We start from the raw sequence: 18,407 nt of genomic DNA on the forward strand, positions 1-18,407 counted from the left end.
CTCTTGAGAGTACCTTGGACTTCAAGGAGATCCAACCAGTCCATCCTAAAAGAAATCAGTCCTGAATATTCATTGGAAGGACCGATGCTGAAGCTGAAACTCCAATACTTTGGCCACCTGATGTGAAGAACTGACTCACTGGAAAAGACCCTGATGCTGGGAAAAATTGAAGGCAGGAGGAAAAGGGGATGACAGAGGATGCGATGGCAGGATGGCATCACCAACTCAATGGACATGAGTTTGAATAAACTCCGGGAGTTGGTGATGGACAGGGAGGCCTGGCGTGCTGCATTCCATGGGATCACAAAGAGTCAGACATGAGTGAGAGACTGAACTGAACTGAACTGATCTTCCATCTTTAGTTTCTTTCACATCATAGTCAATTTTTTCTTTTTATTTACATGCAGCAAAATTCTCTCTTGGCAGTGGACCGTTCTGTGAGTTTTTACACAGTCCTATATCTAATACCATGATCTTAACATTTTGCTGTTTATTAATTTTTTTCTATTTTTGTCAAAATTAACTTTATAGTATTACTTCCATCTTATCTGGGATGGAGTATACCACTAGAATAAAAAGCCTAGTTTTACAGATTATGGTCACTGTTTAGACTTTATCTATTTCACATTGTTTTTCTAAAGGCCAAATGAGATCATCATATAACGTTGTGTGGTAGGAGATAACTGGCTTCAGGCTTTTGGACTATCAAATATTTCTTTCTCCTACAAAAATATAGTTTTGGCTCTTGTGGATATTAAAATGCATAAATTCATCTTTAAAAATAAAATGAAATAAAAATAAATGATCTTTCATTATCCAAGCTTATTATAGGATCTCAGGGATCCATATGCTGATTCTAAAGATACTTTTCAAAAGCCAAATCCATACATAAATTTACACTGGCAAGAGTCCTTTCTTCCTGCTGTAGTGCTTTAAAATTCAAATGCAAAGAGACCATCCTGAAATGATCTTGCCTTGTGAGTGACATCCTCCATTAAGGCCTAAATTTACCTCCAGCCCACATAGATCCAGTGTTCACAGAGTTTGCTGCTATGAATTTTAATAGCTGGAGTGAGGAATAGTGAAATAGAGGTTTGAGAGATTACTTGTGCTGAAAAACCTTAGCCTCACATCAGTTTAGATATCCTTTCTGAACATTTAGTTTCAAAGAGGGAGATTTACTGAGAAACCGATTACAGAGTTGGACTCCAGAAAAAATAGGAGGCATGAGTCAATACACCTACAGAGGGTAGCCTGTCTTTTGTCACCTGAAATCAAGAATGGCCTTGAGGAAAAATGCCTTGTGGCACCTCTCAGACAGTAAAGCTGGAGTTAAAGAGAACAAGGCGAAATAAGATTTCTATAGTGTATCCCTATATAAAGAATGTCAAAATTTATGGTAATATATATGGAAATAAAGGGCTTCCCAGGTGGCTCAGTGCTAAAGAATCTGCCTGCTAAGCAGGAAACCCGGGTTCAATCCCTGGGTAGGGAAGATGCCGTGGAGAAGGAAATGGCAATCCACTCCAGTATTCTGGCCTGGAAAATTCCATGGACAGAGGTGCCTGGCAAGCAGCAGTCCATGGGGTTGCAAAGAGTCAGATATGACTAAGTGACTGAGTATACATACATGGAAATAAAGAATAAAAATTGGGTACAAAGTTAATTGTAATATTTCAGGTATCAAATGAGAGACTGTCATTTTAAAAATGGCTCTCCATCTTCACTTGCAATGGAACAGAAAGCACAGGTGTAGTCTGTGACATGAAAAATGATTGGTTAAGTAATAGGAATTTCCCAGGTGGGAGGACCTAGACTGTGGAATGGTTAACAAGTGAAGGTGTTTTCATTAGTGAAAGCATTTTGGAATCCATATTCCCTCTTATATTTGTTGCTTCCTTTTTGGGGAGGGGAGGGTGGTGGGAAAATGCACTTGATCACTAGAAGAATTCACCTCCCACTGATTATGAAAAGAACACGAGTCACCATAGAAATAGAAAGCTAAGAAGACACAGACGGTGAATATTATTGGAAAAAAGTCTGAGGTAAAAAGGGGCTGGTTTATAAAGTAGACAAAGTTTGATGCTAGCACAGTTCACCTCCCAGTTTCCTCTCATTCTTATGTTTCCAGACCCTTGCACCCTGCCTCCAGGTCAGCCAGTTCCTCTAGCATCCTAACACATGGGGTTAATCCTTTCTCTTCTCTATCCTCCAAACTCAGAAATCGAAGGAGGTTTGCATGCATGTGGACTGCTTATATGCCCACAAATGCAAGCTGTATCATTGCTTTCTTATTCTGTAACTCCTGAGGATTTTTTCCTTACCTTCTCTGTCATCCTTCCTAAATGTCCTCATATTGTGTTTTAAGTTTCCTAGATCTTGACGTTGTCTTGTGAAGATGCAATAATACATGTAAACCATAGGTTGTGCATGTGTCTCCAGATACTCCAGGATTCTACCCCAGAAATTCTGACTCACTAAGTTCAGATTTTTTTAAAGATCCCTTGGTGATTTCAATGGACTCTCTACTTGGGAACAAGTGATCAATAGATATTTCAAAGGGAAGTTATAACTCATCCTAACACTTACACCGAAATGAGAAACAGTTACCTTGATCAAGTACTTTTAAAAGTACTAAGTACTATATCTGTTTTCAAGTTGAAGCAGGCTCTTCATCCTTATATCTGTAGGTGTTTGTGTGTATGTGCATGTGTATAATCTCTTCCTCTCTATAGACAGATTGATATTTGCTTCTTTCCTTTCCTACTTTCCCTCTACTTTAATCCCTTTCTCTACTTTTTTTCCTCTCACCTCCTTTGACCATACCACAAATTTACATGCTCAAATGTCTACAGAAGTTAGGCCAGTGAGCCCCAGAAATTCTGCACCAGGGGAGCTAAAAGCCAGCAATAATGTGAGAAAGGAAGGCAAAGTCAGCAATTTTCAACCTATAATGCATGGACCTGGGACAAGGAGGGCATAGGACAACTTTTGAGGGATGTAAGGACACCTATAGTTTTAAAGGAATTAACGTCACATACTTCCATCATTCATTTGCATTCTTTCATAACATCAAGTAGACTCTATTTTCCATCTCTCTTTTCACAATATCTCATCTCTTACCAATGTGAAAGAAAATATAAAGGCTGAAAATGGGTTTTTTTTTTTTAACTTAAGTGTGATCATTTCCATTTTTCTCAGTATTCACCCACAGAATGAGTGATTAGGTGGAATAAAAAGTTCCTGTAAATAACCGAAGAAGGAGAAGTACCACCTCATTCTAATTACAATAAGACCTGCAGATGCAAATTTAAACTTATATCATCTAAACTCAGAAAAATTAAAGCATACAATGAAGTGATAAAAATAAAAACCTATCTAGTCATCATACAGTAAAATGTATATAGATATGCACACATTTCCCATAATATATATACACATTATATATAGTATATATAATTAAGTCTTCACTCCAACCTTTTAATTCACTTCATAAAATGTTTAATATTTAGCATATTCTATAGTACATAAAAATACAGAGTAAATACTGGGTCAATTAGTTTTTAGTAGTGTATACTTCTTTCTTTTGCTAGTATCAATACATCAGAAAAGTATTATTAAATACTAAAATATTTACTTTAATATTAATAGTATTAATATTAATTTAATGTTTATATTTAATTATAAATTATATAATTATATATAATTATATAATTTATATATATAATATAATATATATTATATATAGTTATATAAATTATAATATATAATTATAAATTATAAAAAATTTAATATTAAATTAATTTAATTAATTTAATATTAATAGTATTAAATACTAAAAAATAATCTTAAAATCTAAAGAAATTAATGGAGCTACTTCTGACATTTCATGTATAATTCTTTTTAACTTACTCCCTAAAGCTGAATATCACAGTCTAATTTATGAATGTACACCCATTTGTTCAAAGAATACTATGCCTTTTAGCATCTTCTTTACTTCATAAATAATATTAGCTAGTCGCACAATGCATTAGTAAAATTAAGTAATGAATAATAGCATATAATTTATTATTGTCTTTAAAACTCTCCAAAAACTTAATTACAGTCGTTATGTTGGCTAGAGTAGTATTTATTACATTAGTTCTTATATAATTTTAATCTTGAATTAACTGCTTTTCATAATCATTAATGAGATTTATTCCATAATTTATCTCAGTTTTATAATATCCTGAAAGTTCATATTTAGGTAATTGTTTATGTAAACTGAAAAAGAAAGCCAGAATATCTGACAGAACTATGAAATCTAATTTGACTGTCTGTGCTGTCTTTGAGGATATATATGTAAGCTCAGTTGCTCAGTCATGTCTAACTCTGTGACCCTAGTCCACCAGACTCCTCTGTCCACGGGATTCTCCAGGCAAGAATACTGGAATGGGTTGCTATTTCTTCTTCCAGGGGATCTTCCCGACCCAAGGATTGAACCCAGGTCTCTTTTATCTCCTGCACTGGCAGGCAGGTTGTTTAACCATTAGAACCACCTGGGAAGACATGAGTTCCAGCATACAATTCATGAATTTAAGTAATTTAATGACATCACCAAAAAATTGAAATTCCAGTGTATATGACTTTTTGTTGCAGAGAAATATGACTGTGATCAATAAAAGACTTTCAAGCACTAATATATACTAATTTCATCAAGATAAAGTTCTGTGAGGGAAGTAGAATTGTGAAAATATAATGCACATGTCATCCTTGAAAAGGTGGTTACGTGGACTATGAGGAATATCCAATTGCTATAGTATTAGTTTCACCCTGGAAAACAGAAAAAGCATTATTCCCACTTTTGCAACAAAGAAAAACCTGAAAAAAATGTAAAATTAACAAGTTTCCTTTAACCAATAAGATCACTGGGGACACAATGGAAACAAATGACAGAAATCTGATGACAGATGCCTACAGGAAGAGGTAGTTGCTTAACTGTGGTGGATGCTATCAGATGCCACAGACACCAGTAGAGAGCCAGCTGAAAAAACTTAATAAGTTATAAAGGGATGAGCGTAGGCTAGTGTGACAAGGTGAAGCTCTTGAAGGCCAGACACCTGCAGATAAAAGGTCTTGAAATCTCTTGCATGCTTTCCTCCATAAATCCCACAAGGTACTCACTGAACTGACGGGGAAGAATCTAGGGAAAGTTCCCTCGTGGTACAGTTTGGGAGAGGATCAGCAACTACCACAAAACTCTGAAGAACCATTTCAGATGTTACCCTTCTCCTGAGTCTATCCAAATTCGGATCTGGTTTGTGTTTCTTATAGACTTAAAATTCTGGGAAATGCAAGCACCACAGACATTGTTGGGGTCAAATGGTTCATTGTAAAGACAGAGAAATTAAGTTACTTATCCAAAGTTAAACACATAGTACAATGCAGCGTCAAAACTAGAGCCCAAGTCTCTCCAAGTGTCCCAGGGATCCTTTCAATAATACCTTCTCATTCTCTAGCTTTTTTATGAATATACATTCTAGCCTAAACAACATGTATGGGGACACTATAAAATTGTGAGATATGCTGTTCAACCTTCAGAATCAGTCACATTATTCTAGCTAATTTGTGAGTTTTAGAGCCACACATAATGCTAACTGGCATTTCTACTTTGGACAGGTGATTTCTCTAGGCATTTTTCTCAGGCATTTCTCTACCTGAGCATTGCTAACAAAAATACAGACCATTGCACAACGTTCATTATTTGGTTTCCTGAATGGCACCCCTTCCCAGAGATATGGTTAATCTCTTTCAATAAATATGAACTTTTCAGAGGCATATTTAGTTTTGCTCATAATATCTCATTAGAACAATTCAGAGAACAGGAAAAGAAAGTGAGAGAGAAAAGACAGAAAACTTGGAATGATTTGACTTTAACAGTTGGAAACATTCAACATCTAGATTTCATAGATGAATAAACTACTGAAATAAATTGTGTTTGAGTGAACACTCCTTTCTTAGATTGAGTACTTTTAAAAACCTAATAAATTCAGTCAGTCTGATATAATCATGCATTATTTCAGAGGATGTAATTTTTATACCCAAAGTTAAATCATGCATTGCATATATAATTGCATATGAATAAGAACCTGCCTCAAACTTTTCTTCTTAGAAATGTGCCTTTAGGTTATATGAATCTGAGTAATATTATATGCACAGAGTCAAATATATAAAAGATATATGACTGAATCTTCATCTTGGAAAACATAGATTTTATTCAAAGAGCGGCACTTAACTGTTTTACATTTTTATAAAATAAAACTATATTGCAATTACAACATAGTACATTTGTTGAATGTAGCTAAAGCACTGCCTACAGGGAAATTTAAAAGATGAAAAGAATCTATGAGAAAAGAGATTTTACGTCAATTTACTAAATTTCACTTGAAGATTAGGAAGAAATAAGTAAATTAACCCCTCAAAAGTAGAAACAATGAATCAATAAAAGAGCAGGTACCAATGAAATATACAGCAAGCAATAGAGAAATTCAATTAAGGTACCAATAAAAGAAGGGAGAAAAATCTTTTCAATAAATGGTATAAGAACAACTAGATATCTTACATATTAATGAAAAAAAAAACAGAAAATTTTAGAATAGAGTAATTTGCAGTTATTACATTTGAGTTACATCATTCAAACTTTGATATTACGCACAGGATCATTGATTTTTATATATGATTACAAGCATTTTAAATAGAGTTTAAAAATAAGATATGCAGAAAACACCAATTCATTGAGAGTTTTACCATGTGTTACTCAAGAGTGTTAACATTCTAGGAAAGGGGTGCAGGATGAGGGACAGAGAAAGTGAAGGAAGAGAGAAAAGTATTGCATGTATAGATTTAGTATCCAATAGAAATTATTATAAATATTTAAACTATATTATTATTTGAATATTTTTCATCACAGGCACGAGTTAACTTTATATAAAATAAATTTGCTTTGTAATTTCAAAAGAAGAAATTGAAAATCAAAAAAAATTTTTTTAAGAAATTTTAATCAGTCCTTTTCTCACATGATGTCCAGAAATTAATTCAAGATGGATCAAGGACCTAACTATAAAGTTTAAACTAGAAAGTAGAAGGAAATAATATCAATATTGTATATCAGTATCAATGTATCAATAATATCAATATCAGTAATATCAACTTTGGGGAAGGAAAACTTTTCTTAGAGAGGAAACAAAAAGTATAGACTGCCAGAGAAACAATTGCTCAGTTGGATTTTAACAAGTTGCAAACTGTTACTTGTGAAAAGACACCATTAATAAAATTCAACAGAGAGCCATGAACTAGGAGAAAATATCCAAAATACATGTATCTAACAAAGGACCTGTATTCAGAATTTATAAAAAAATTTACACTTAAATAATAAGAAAAACAATTCAATTAAAGAGTGGGCAAAACACTTAAAAATACATATTCCAATAGAACACATAAGAAGTGATCAATATGAAGCCAAGAACTGTTCAACATCATTAGCCATCATGGAAATGCAAATTAAAATTACAATGAGATGTCACCTACCTCCAGGAACATGACAAAAAAGCCACCACCACCAACTGCTGGTGAGGATGCTGAGCAAAGAAAATTCTTGTATGTTGTTAGTGGGGGTATAAAATAATACAACCAATTTGGAAAATCAATTAGCATTTTCTGCTAAAGTCAAAGATACATGTAGCCGACAACCCAACAATTTAAATTCTTTGTATTTAGTCAATAGAAATGAGAATATATGTCTCTTAAAAGACTTGATAAAAGAAAGTTCATAGGAGCTTATTTGTAACAGCCAAAAAAAAAAAAAAAACCCACTGGAAACAATCCAAATAAAATACCACTCAACAATAAATATCAACAAGCTGCTGAGACATCCATCAGTGAATCTTGGAAATGTCATATTGAGCAACAAGAAGCTAAGCACAAGAGTTTTTTATAAAACCTAAGAACTGGCAATGCTATTATTGGATGATTGAAATCAGACAAGTGATAGTCTATGGTGGCTAGGAACTGACTATAAAGTTACAAAAGTACTTTTTGAGGTAACATAAATGTTTTATAATTTGATGGCCTTATTGTATACACAGGTGTATATATTTTTTGAAATCCATTGAATAATACATTTGGGATCCACATATTTCACTGCTTACAAATTTTACCTCAACAATAAAATGATGCAGTAAAATTAATTTCTTATGTACACTTAAGTCATTGCAAATAAAAATTGTAACTATAGGTATTGGGGGATTTGGGATCCTTTTCATGAATCAGAGGTTGCCAGATTTGTGTCTTTTAAAATATAGTTTTTGCTTTTACAAAAAGTTTTTTGCTAGCTTTTATCATAACATTTTTATTAGCATGTTGATGTTTTTAAAACAAAGTACAGCTCTGATGTGTCAAATACCCCAGTCCGCTTTCCTTTTCTGCACTTCCATAACTCATAGAGGAAACCTGAAGACTATGTGGCATTTTGGCCTACATAAGAAAGTTTATCCTTAAGAGTTATTCACAAGGAAAAGATGGTTTAAATGGCAGATCAAAATGAGTTAGGTCAAATAATAATGTCAATTAAAAAGGTGGAAAAAATAGCAGACATAAAATTGTGCTAAAAATAGTATCTTTGGAATTTCGTCCAAAGAAAACAATTACAAAAATATATTATTAATATAAAAATGGTGGGGATTTTGTAAGCAAATAAGCATTTTTAAATTCTTTATTAGAAAGCAACTTAAATTTTTTTCAACTCAAAGATCTTTTTCTGGCTACTTGCTGTGCATCAGTTCAGTTCAGTTCAGTTGCTCAGTTGTGTCCGACTCTTTGCGACCCCGTGAACTGCAGCACGCCAGGCCTCCCTGTCCATCACCAACTCCCGGAGTTTACCCAAACTCATGTCCATTGAGTCGGTGATGCCATCTAACCATCTCATCCTCTGTTGCCCCCTTCTCCTCCTGCCCTCAATCTTTCCCAACATCAGGGTCTTATCAAATGAGTCAGCTTCGCATCAGGTGGCCGAAGTATTGGAGTTTCAGCTTCAGCCTCAGTCCTTCCAATGAACACCCAGGACTGATCTCCTTTAGGATGGACTGGTTGGATCTCCTTGCAGTCCAAGGAACTCTCAAGAGTCTTCTCCAACACCACAGTTCAAAAGCATCAATTCTTCGGCTCTCAGCTTTCTTTATAGTCCAACTCTCACATCCATACATGAACAATGGAAAAACCATAGCCTTGACCAGATGGACCTTTGTTGACAGAAATTAGTTTCTTACACTGGGAAAGCAACTCCAGTTGGTTTTATTCATATCAATTTAAAAACAAGAAAGAAGAATAGAGCTGTCACCATATATAACATTTTATTCTAATAATCAGTATTTTTAAAACTTTTACATTGTTAGAGAATATTTGTAAACTAATAAAGCCTAAAAAGTTTAAGACCACATGCAGTGCTTTGTTTCAGAGCCTCCTGAAGTTTGAGAGAATTACTGGCTTTACAAATTAGAAAAGAGAGAATTAGCGAGTTGTTGTCTTCCTAAAATTGCCCAGCTGCCTCTAATTTCGGAAAGATAAATGCAGGTTAGGAAGACCATTGGGAGCTGCCAAACAGAAGCATTAGCAGGAAGCCAAGCTGAGTGGGAGGAGAGACGGAGCAATCCATCTGCAGATAAAGCTCCTGTGAAGTTGGGGAAGTTTTTTCTGAGTAAGTGCCACCGAGAGTTCATAATAACTTCTTGAACACTTGTACAGTTCATAGCTGCAAGATCTCAGCGGTAGCTGTTCACATTTTCTACGCCTGAAAACTTCACCTCCAGAAGATAGAGTTCTATTCTCTCCTGAACCACTTTCATGTACATTGAAAGGAAATAGTGAGGACAAGGGATGACACTTGGACCGAACTAAGATACAATGGCTTTGGACAAATGCCCACTGCGCCATGTCACTACTGTACATTAATAACCAGGTAGGGCACTAAGAAAATGACCAGTCACTGAAGGGTAAACCTAATATCGTGTGTCTCCTACCAGCATACTGTTTTACTTGACATATGGCCCCAAGGTATAATAACTAGCCCATATTAAACTCAAGAAATATATGTTGAATAAATGAGTCAATAAATGAATGAAGTACAGTTGGGCTGAACTTGAAAGATAACATAGGATTGGAATAAGCAGAAGCAGGGAAGTGAAGGTAGAAAAGAAAACTGGGGAATATCTAGCACATGAAAAGGCATTCTATCAAAGGGAGATAGGCTTATAAGTAGAGACGAGAACAATTTGAAGAGCTCTTAGGAAAAAATAACCCAATTTCCTTCTTTCAATTACTTGTTCTTATACCTAATTCAATTCACAAATCCAATACTGATGTGAAATGCCAAACTCCAGGATATCATTTTGTTGGAGAGTCAGAAAAAACACAGACTTCTGAGTTGTACAAAACTTATATTCAGTTTGGTTCAGTCGCTCAGTCATGTCCGACTCTCTGTGACCCCATGAATCGCAGCACGCCAGGCCTCCCTGTCCATCACCAACTCCTGGTGTCTACCCAAACCCATGTCCATCGAGTCAGTGATGCCATCCAACCATCTCATCCTGTGTCGTCCCCTTCTCCAGCAGTGATTAAACATTGCTGAATTCAGTTTTGATACACTCTTACGTCAGCTTTGACACGATGTAAAAATGTCAACTCTCTAGAATCTGAGAACAATCACTCTTTGCATGTATTTCTTAAGGTTATAATTTAATTCTGAATTGTATGTGGGAGAGAAGAAATTCAAATTCAGTTTACATTTCACAAACATCTTGCAACAGCTGTCTACAAGATCCTATGAAAAGCAGATTTTGAGGCTTTGTAATTATCACAAACTGTTCATGTTTAAGAGGTTCATAATTCATATATTTTCCTTTCCTGATTATATAAATACATATTTATGAATAAAAATATTTTAAAATATGAAAATATTTCCTTTGAACCATTAAGATTGAAAGTTGAGTACAAGTATATATTTTTTAAGTTAATATTCATGGATAATATTTTAATCTATTTTTATGTGCATAAAATGTTGTATAAGAAATGTTTTGAAATATTGACAGTGCATTAAATTTAAGTTGGTAAAAGGATTATCAGAATTCTCTCCAAGTCAAGAGCATCCAGGGGACTTCTAATTTCCAGTGCAGCATGTAAAAGCTTAGAAGTCACCATTGTGCCCTAACAAGTAAAAAGCTAAACAAACTGAAAAATCAACAGCTCTTCTTAGATCTGTAAGAAAAGTAAGGTCACAGGATGAACCCCTACCCCCAATGTTGGAAAGAATGACAGACAAATACAGAGAATTACAACCTATTGGAGCAGAAGCTTCTGTGGGAACCAGTGCCTGGAGAGGGACCCTGAATTGTAATTGATGAATTGCTAGAGGCTCAGTGTGGACCCTGTCTGAGAGACAGAAAATCCATGGGACCAAATCATCAGAGATATCCACCTTTTCCTGTTCCTCTGAACATAGTCTGCCTTCCAGAGAACTAACCAGAGACAAGCCTACTAGGACTTTATCAGAGCCTAACTGACCTGGGAGAAGGGAAATGCCCAACTTCATCTCACTCTAGTCCATCCTGTCCCACTGAGAAAGAAAAACCAAAACCAATGAGTACCTGTGAAGTCACAAACCAGACTCACTGAAAGATTGACACTCAGTCTAGCTCCTGATTGACACTCAGGAGCTAGAGAATACTTCCCCTCCCCCCACACCTTACCACCACATGACTGAAGACCCACATTACAGTTCTTTTTACCCAACTAGTGCCTTGTTACTAAAAAAAAAAAAAAAAAAAAAAAATTACAACACACACTAAAAGACAAAAAACACAGTCTGAAGAGATAGAGCACGCATCAAAACCAGACCCGGATATGGCAGGGATATTGGAATTATGAGACCAGGAACCTAACACAGCTCTGATTAATATGCTAAGGGCTCTAGTGGATAAAGCAGACAATATGCACGAATTGATGGGCAATGTAAAGAGAAAGATGGAAATCCTAAGAGAGAACCAAAACGAAATGCTAGAGGTAAAAACACTATAACAAGTGCAGATAAAATCAAAACTTTTGTTTTTCTTGTTCTTAATCTAACAGATAAATTTGTTAGATTAATTAAGATTAATTAATTAGCAAAATGTATTGACTATATGCACATATATGCTTATGTATACTTACATAAGGGAAACAAATGACAGCCGCAGTACAAGGGATGGAAGGGAGGAATTAGGATTATTTTGTTATAAATCACTGCGACTACCTGTGAAGTGGTACAGTGGTATTTAAAAGTGGCCTCAAATTAGTTGTAAAGGTATATTGCAAACTCCAGGGTAATCACTAAAGTGTGAAAAGGTTTGTTACTCAGTCATGTATGACTCTTTGCAATCCCATGGAGTGTAGCCCGTCAGGCTCCTCTTGTCCATGAGATTTTCCAGGCAGGAGCACTGGAGTGGGTAGCCATTGCCTTCTCCAGGGGATCTTCCCAACCCAGGGATCGAACCTGGGTTTCCCACATTGAAGGCAGAATCTTTGCCGCCTGAACCACCAGGGAAGTCAACCACTAAATAATATGGGAACTATGAGAAAATTTTAAAAATAAGTGTATCTGATGAGACCATAAGAATATTAGAGTAAATATAACTTAGAAAGGAGAGACAATAGATTCATATAAAATACTAAGTTAAAATCAAAAACAGCAGAAAAAGAACAGAAAACAGACTAAGAACAAAGAACTTGTGTAACAGGAAGAAGGTAGTAACAAACATGAAAGATATTAAAATTACTCCAGCTATATTAACTATCACTTTGAAAGTCACTGGTTTAAATGTACCAATTAAAAAACAGAGATTGTCAAGGTGTATCATCAAACAATACCCACCTATATGTTGCCTCCATAAAGTGAAAGTGAAAGCTGCTCAGTTATGTCCGACTCTTTGCAACCCCATGGACTGGCTCCTCTGCCAGGCTCCTCTGTCCATGGAATTCTCCAGTCCAGAACACTGGAGTTGGTAGCCATTCCCTTCTCCAGGGGATCTTCCCAATACAGGGATCGCAGGTCTCCCACATTGCAGGCGGATTCATAAAACTCACCTGCATAAAACTCACTTCAAAGACAATTTTAATACAGATGAAAAGTAAATGAGTGGAAAGAAATACTCTATACTAATACTAATCAAAAGAGAGCATGAGTAGCTACATTAATTTCAGATCAAGCAGACATCAGAACAAGGAAAGTGCAGGGATAAAGAGCGGCATTGTGTGTGTGTGTGTGCATACATGTGCGCTCAGTTGTGTCTGACTCTGCGACCATATGGACTGCAGCCTTCCAGGCTCTTCTGTCCATGGGATTCAGGCAAGAATACAGGAGTGGGTTGCCATTTCCTACTTCAAGATCTTCCCGACCTAAGGATGGAGCCCTTGTCTGCCTGTGTCTCCTGCGTTGCAGGCAGACTCTTTACCACTGCACCAGCTGGGAAGCCCCATAACGAGTGGCATTACATAATGATAAAGGGGTCAGTTATCCAAGAGGACATAACAATCCTTAACGTGTATGCACCTAACAACAGAGCCTCAAATTGCCTGAGTCAAAAACTGATAGAACTGCAAGAAGAAATAGATGAATCCACTTTCACAGTTGGAGACTTCAATACCCCTCTATTATAAATAGATCCAGTAGGCAGCAATTCAGTAAGGACATAATTGAATTAACACCACCCTCAATCACCTGAATATAATGGATATCTACAGACTATATTCTCCAACAGGATATACATTTTTCTCAAGCCAAAAGCATCCACTACATTATTTTCTTTCATTCTTTTTTTTTTTTGCTAAACTCTTAAAATTTTTAATATGCCTCTTTAACTGTGAAATAGTTTGAGAGCTCTGTAAGAGTCCATGATACCTCACTACTGTACCTTAAATAAAATTTATTCTGCCCTTCAGAACTAGGTTTTTGCTCTGCTTTTTTTCTGCTCATATATGTCAAATGGAACCATAGTAGGCTGCTATAGTGGATTGAATGGTGGTTCCCAAAACCAAGTAAATGTGACTTTATTTGAGCAAAGAATATTTCCAGATGTGATCATGTGCTGATGTGAAGAATCTTGAGATGAGATCATCCCAGATCAGCCAGGTAGGATCTTAACCCAATGACAGGTGTCCTGATAAGAGACAGGAGAGAAGACACAAACACGCAAAGAGGATACGGCAAGGTGACAACACAGGCATAAATTGGAGTGATGTGGTCAAAACAGCCAAAAAATGCCTGGAGCCAGCAGAAGCCAGAAGAGACGATGAGGAATTCTCCCATAGGACACAGAGAGAGAAAGAGGCTCAGCTTACACCTTGTTTCAGGCCTCTGGCCTCCAGAACTATGAGAGAAGAAATCCCTGTTGCTTTAAACCACCTAATTTATGGTAATTTGTTACAGACTCCCTAAGAAACTATTCAATAATGCAGCTGTCCATTTCATGCCTGTAGATCTGATTACCAATTAACCATTGTTATAAATCCCTGCAGGGACTCTGCCCCTAGGGTTCTTATTATAACTCTGCCCACTATTTTCCTGATGGTTAAGTTTCAACCTGGCTTCTAGCACTGGGGATTGCATTATTCCCTTTAAATCAGGCTGTCAGATATCACTGCAGCCACCACTGTCATCTCCAGTTTTCATGGAACAGCCACCACAAATTTTCCAAGGATGCTAGTAATGCACTTATGTTCGTATTTCTTAAACCCTTGATGAAGATCCTCTTTTTGTGAAGTGTAGACACCTTTGAGAAGTGTCTACGAAAGCTGCACATAACACTGCAACTCATCTTCCTGAGTAATGTTTCCAGGGAAGTTCAGGCATTTCAAACTCACTGATATAGGCTACTTTTGAGTTTAGGCTCCAGGTAACATATCCAGCAATTCTCAGGGCTTCAAGCCAATACATTAAATCCTGAATTCTAGGCGAGAACTTCAATTTGGCTTGATTCAATCTTGTGTTTTACCCTTTTTAGTCTCATACCTTTACAAAAATTCTTGTATGGACTCCCCTGGCTCTAAGTAAGAACTGACACAATCCTGTAACTCTTTCGGCGTAGAGTACAGGCTAACTCATACCAGACCACACCTTTTTCTTTCTCACTAGTATACCTACCTCAGCAGGAAATCTAACCTAGGTGCACATCTAAGTGACAACTCTACACACCTTACAATCAGCTTCCAGACTTAATCCTTAGCCATCTCTTCTTTCTATATACAGGAGATAATTTCTTTAGAGTTTTCTTAAGGGCATTCCAAATTTCTGTCTGGGTCTGTGTTGGACATTCAAGATTTTCAATATACCCTTTTCTTTATGGATTCTCTCTAGTGTAAGAAAGACCATCTTATGACACAATCTTTGTCATCAAACTAATTGCCTCAGCCATTTGACCTCCCTAAGCTTATCTTCCATCTTCACCCCGTTCCATGCCTCCACTGATGATGCACTGAGAAATCATGATGTTATTGCACTCCACATATTCAGTTCAGTTCAGTCGCTCAGCTGTGTCCAACTCTTTGCGATCCCATGGACTGCAGCATGCCAGGCCTCCCTGTCCATCACCAACTCCTGGAGCTTGCTCAAACTCATGTCCATTGAGTCGGTGATGCCATCTAACCATCTCATCCTCTGTCATCCCCTTCTTCTCCCACCTTCAATCTTCCCCAGCATCAGGGTCTTTTCAAATGCGTTAGTTCTTCACATCAGGTGGCAAAGTAATGGAGTTTCAGCTTCAGCCTCAGTCCTTCCAATGAATATTTAGGACTGATTTCTTTTAGGATTGACTGGTTGGATCTCCTTGCAGTCCAAGGGACTCTCGAGAGTCTTCTCCAACACCACAGTTCAAAAGCATCAATTCTTTGGTGCTCAGCTTTATAGTCTGCATATTCTATATATTCTATATACTCTGCATATTCTATATACTCCACATATATTCTATATACTCCGCATATTACTAGTGTACCATTTCCTATATGGAGGGTACCTTCATGCTCCTCAAACCTGTGAGCAGCCCAAGCCTAGGATTACATTTTAAAATCCATTTGCTGGGACTACAACTAGTACCAATTACTGTTTTGTTCAAGGTCCAGAAGGAACCTGTTGGCAGATTCAAACTGGCTAATTTGAGAAGTACTTAGTAAAAGGACTATTTACAAAGATGACTTGGTTTAAGGAAATAAAAAAAGTGAAGCACCTTAACCTAGATACTAAAGAACGTCATTATGACCCATAAGCTAAAGAAGTAAAAAGAAGGAATGATCCCCAGAACTCAAAGAGAGTTGTAGAATAGGAGAATTGGCCATCCAACTAGAGCTGGCATCTTGGGCTGATAAAAGAAGTCAGTTGCCAACAACTGACCAAGAGCCAGAAGAATAAATATCCCAACCTCTTTCTCTCAGACCTCAAACTTCCTTCTGATGCTTCCTATTGATCAAATCCTACTAAGTGATATTACGCACTCATTGAAGCAGTGCATAAAGATCAGCCTCCGAGGGCACAAAGCTGAGAAGGGAAGGAAAGAGGGAAGAGCTGAAGAGGCCCATGAAGACTATCCGGGGAAGCCAAATACTATTATCTTTTAATACATTTTTTGGATTTGGTTTGTTAATGTTTTGTTTAGGATTTTTGCATCTATATTCAGAGTGAAATTGGCCTATCGTTTTCTTTCTTGTACCATCCTTGTCCAATTTTGATATCAGGGATACGCTGGTCTCATGAGGTGGGGAGTGTTCATTCTTTTTATATATATTAGAAGAAGAATATCTCGTAGAATCAGAATCTTTCATTCCTTCATTGCTCAAAAGTGACAGGAGATAATCTACCTAAATTACATAGAGCAAAAGCATTGTTACATAATCCTGCCTCACTTCAAATGGTTGGAGAATTGCCATCAACCACCCAGTGTTCCTGGAAAGACGAGAGAAACAGTTTTTTCTACTTCTTGACTCATTTCTTTTTTCATTTTGAAGGTTTTCTGAGTCAAGAACTGTGAAGTATCTGAAATGTTACCCTAACTGCAAGCTAACAAGTTTGGTGCTGCAAGTTCATAAATGATAGGAGAAGACATGAAACTCCTGGGTCAGAGAAAAAGCACAATTTATTGTTCACAGAAACAACAGCAGCCAGAATATCAGCCTTTTGCCCCAATTCCCTCAGGGTGACACATGCACGCAGTGAGCTGCTTTACAGGCTGAGAACGTGGGCTAAGAGATGCTGAGTCTTTTACAGGGAACAGCAAACACTATCTCTGTCTTCTAAGATGCTTGTTGTACAAATATCCTTGGGAAAAAAGAACTAAGTACCTCTACTCAAAAGACAAGCAGAAACGTTAAAAACCTGTAGAGAATTGTTTCCCAATTGACTTTTTGTTTTAAACCTACTTTCATACCTAATGTAGAGATTATGAATTTATATTGTGAAAAACAATTTACCAAAATAACTTCTTTTGCTCTGCTATTTTTCTTCTCAATTTCATCCTTGATATGAATATTGCTACCAATTATTTTGGAGTTATAGAAGGTGTCTATTTGCATATGACTGATATAGTGTTGCTAAATATCCTTAAATGCCATCTTATTGGGGATACATATCTGGCACATAGCTTGTAATACACTCCTTTGATACCACATGAGAATAACTGTCGTTTACTAGAATTTTAACCCATTCAAATTTATGCACTGTGACTTTTTTTTTCTCACTATAATATTTTTAATCTTGTTTTTCTCTCATGTATACCTCCTTCCTCTTAACCCAAAAGACAAACATACACACAAAACCTCTTTATTTCACAATAGTTCTCTTGTTTGCTGCTGTTCCCTTGTCTCTCTAGAAATGTGGGGTTTATCATTCCATTTTCATTCTGCTAGGAGTTGCCTTTAAATTTTTTAACTACATATTTGAATATCATCTTTCCTACCTACTTATCCATTTGCTCATCCCCCCTTGAAAAGATCTGGAACACTTTATCCTCCTGGATCTTCCTACAACAGAATTTAGTTAGAACACTCAGGGTATTTTTGTTGTTTTTGATTCAGATTTTTGTTTTTTGAAGTAGAGACTATTTTTTTGAAAAATTATTTGTGTTCATAACATTGTTCCAGTGATGATCCTTTAGAAAGAATCTTGAAATTTTAGTGCTCACCGCCGTTTCTCATACAGACTATCATGCCCAGGTCATTCTTCCAGTGTCAAGGTCAACTGGAGTACAGAATGAGTCCACACAGATTCTTCCTGCCTAACAATGTCTTTCTGTTGTTTTCACACCCCCCCCAAAAAAAATTGTCTTGAAAGTGAAACTCTCAGATCATTTTTTTACACT

This window comes from Cervus canadensis, chromosome 3 (genome assembly GCF_019320065.1).
Source record: "Cervus canadensis isolate Bull #8, Minnesota chromosome 3, ASM1932006v1, whole genome shotgun sequence".
Lineage (NCBI taxonomy): Eukaryota > Metazoa > Chordata > Mammalia > Artiodactyla > Cervidae > Cervus > Cervus canadensis.